Source organism: Eutrema salsugineum, unplaced genomic scaffold (genome assembly GCF_000478725.1).
Source record: "Eutrema salsugineum unplaced genomic scaffold, Eutsalg1_0 scaffold_10, whole genome shotgun sequence".
NCBI lineage: Eukaryota > Viridiplantae > Streptophyta > Magnoliopsida > Brassicales > Brassicaceae > Eutrema > Eutrema salsugineum.
The window spans coordinates 749,779-752,811 of record NW_006256908.1 but is presented as its reverse complement, the minus strand read 5'-3'; the positions used below and the strand labels follow the sequence as shown (position 1 = coordinate 752,811).

The 3,033-nt window shown below is 48.4% G+C and overlaps 1 non-coding gene across 1 annotated transcript; it reads left to right on the top strand.

The window, feature by feature from the left end:
* Positions 1-2,295: 2,295 nt before the first annotated feature.
* On the top strand, positions 2,296-2,402 carry LOC112081672. The gene has a single exon (XR_002896594.1). It is a non-coding gene; the product is annotated as a small nucleolar RNA R71 (small nucleolar RNA).
* Positions 2,403-3,033: the final 631 nt, after the last annotated feature.

Genomic DNA, 3,033 nt, shown 5'->3' with positions numbered 1-3,033 from the left:
AGGCGCAGTTTGTGAGCCGAGACTACGACAGCTAGGGTGACCTTCTCGATCTGGGGGTAGCGGGTCTCGGCGTCGGTCAGTGTCTGGCTGATGTAAAAAATGGGTTTTTGCTCGGATCGTTCTTCTCTGATAAGCACTCCACTCACAGCTGTAGCAGATACGGCGATGTAGAGGAAGAGCGGCTCTCCTTCGACTGGTTTTGCTAAGATTGGTGGGCTCGCCAGATAATTCTTCAACTCTTGGAAAGCTGCTTCGCATCGCTCGTCCCACTCGAATTTCTTGTTTCCCCAAAGGGTGTCGTAGAAAGGCAGGCACTTGTCGGTGGAACGGGAGATAAACCTGTTTAGCGCGGCGACCCTTCCTGTGAGCCTTTGCACTTCGCGCTTCGTCCTCAGAGAGGGCATCTTGATTAATGCCTTAATCTGCTCGGCGTTTGCTTCTATGCCTCGGTGAGTTACCAGATAGCCGAGGAATTCTCCCGAGGTGACCGGAAATCTGCACTTCGCTGGGTTTAGTTTCATGTTGTGCTTGTTCAATTGCTCGAAGCATTCCCGTAGATGCGCGACGTGGTCTTCCTCCTTGAGTGATTTGACTAACATGTCGTCGATCTATACTTCCATGGTTTTTCCGAGCTGAGCCGCGAACATTTTATTGACGAGCCGTTGATATGTGCTCCTGCGTTCTTGAGCCCGAACGGCATGACTTTGTAGCAGTATATCCCGCGATCAGTTATGAATGCCGTTTTTTCCCGATAATCAGGATGCATCAGGATCTGATTGTAGCCGGAGAACGCGTCCATAAATGTTAACAGCCTATTTCCCGCAGTGGCTTCAACGAGCCGGTCGATATGCGGTAGAGGGAAACTGTCTTTTGGGCATGCCTTGTTGAGGTCGGTGAAATCTACACAGACCCGCCACTTGCCTTTCTTTTTCTTCACAACTACTGGATTTGCGAGCCAGTCTGGATACTTGGCCTCGGCGATCGACCCTACTTTGAGCAATCTTTCCACTTCGTCGTTAACCGCTTTAGCTCGTTCGGGTCCGAGCTTCCTTCTTTTTTGCTTGATTGGTTTGAAAGTTGGGTCCACGTTCAGGTCGTGATAGGTTACGTCGATGCTTATGCCCGGCATGTCCTCCGCTGTCCAGGCAAAAGTGTTGATGTTCTCTTTGAGGAGAGAAAGAAGTTCGCTTCTCATAGGTTCTTCCAGTTTTGCTCCGATTTCGACGCATCGCTCTGGACGCGCTTTGTCTATGCACACTGAGTTTACTGCATCACATACCGGCTCGGCGCGTGTTTCGCGGCTCTCCGCGATCTATAATTGCTATAAGAGTTTCGAGAGCTCGTTCGCAGGCTCTCGGTCCGTCTTCATCGTTTTGCGATCTATGTCTGCTCGTGCGTCGGTGACGGGGTTCCTCAGCTTGTGCTCTGCTAGGCAGCACATTCGTGACTCCTTCTGATTCCCCCAGATCGTTTGACACCCGTTGGAGTCGGGAACTTGAGACAGAGATGATAGGTGGAGGGGACCGCTCTCATCCTGTTGATCCATGGAGTTCCCATAATCACATTGTAGATTGCTGGGTGATCGGTGACGCAGAATTCGACGATCTTAGTGACTCCGCCAGCTACCACAGGGAGCCTGATCGCTCCCATAGTCATCGTTGTTTCTCCTGAAAATCCGGTTAGAGGTTTGGGGATTGCTTCTACCGAGGTCGATTCCCATTCTTCTGAGTGTCTCCCAAAAGATGACGTTCACCGAGCTTCCAGTATCGATGAGCACCCTTGCTACGTCATGATCCCTGATTGTTAACTCAATCACCAACGGATCGTTGTGGGGTCTATCGATTCCTGCCATTTCCTCCTCGGCGAAAGAGATCACTGTATTTGGGATGTCGGTTGGTTCTGTCCAATTCTCCTTCGCTTTGGCTTGGCGCTGATAGGCTTTGATGGAGGAGACGGTATCTTGGTAGTATTGGGATCCACCCATGATCATATTGATCCTTTGCCTCGGCTCGGGTCGCTCTTCAGGTTCGCCTCTTCTGTTGCGCTTGGAGTTATCGCCTCGTCGGGGAGGATTTGCGGGTTCAGCCGCGCCGCTTGGCTCAGCTCTTTCTTGTGGTTCATTAGGGACGAGGTCATTGCTGTTGACCACGTTTCGGAGCTCTCCCGCGTTTTGGAGCTCTCCCGCTGCAATTGACTTCCTTGGTCATGAAATTACCCTTTGAAGCAGTGTCAAAGAGGAGTCTGACCTTTAGTAAAGCACCTCTGTTGAAGGTACTTAACAGCTGAGAATCTGAGAATCCATGGTGAGGGCATTGCATGGTATACCCTCTAAATCTTTCCAAAGCCTCACAAAAGGATTCATGGTTCTTCTGAATGAAACTTGAGATTTCATTTCTTAGCCTTGCTGTTCTTGATGAAGAGAAGAACTTGGTTAGAAATGTTCTTTTGCATTGCTCCCATGTTGTGACTGATCCTTGAGGTATAGACTTTTCCCATTGATGAGCTTTGTCTCCTAGAGAGAAAGGGAATAGCCTTAACTTGAAACTGTCCTCACTCACTCCATTCATCTTAGTTAGATCACAAACTATATCAAAGTTGTCAATGTGATCTAATGGGTCTTCTACTGCCAAGCCATGAAACTTGTTTGATTTTACCATATTGATCAAGCCAAATTTGATCTCAAAATCGTTTTCAGGTGTAGGAGCTTGATCCCATATCTCTGACCCTGAGTATTGGCCTCATCACCAGCTCCCACAACTTGTCTTGGACGTGGAGGTGGTGGCTCTTGCTGATTCTGGTTGTTTCCATTACCACCATGAGCCTGTTTCCCTTGATCCATATCCAACCTCTCAATGTGCACAGCTCTTTCTCTTTGACTTCTGGTGTTCAGACACCTGAAAACAAAGACAGCACTTGAAAGGTAATCAGTAAAACAAAATAAAATGACTTGATCTCAAGAAGATCCAAAGTCCTAATGCTAGAATAAATCTCCAATTGGCAACGGCGCCAAATTGATAGTAAGAATTTTTCAAT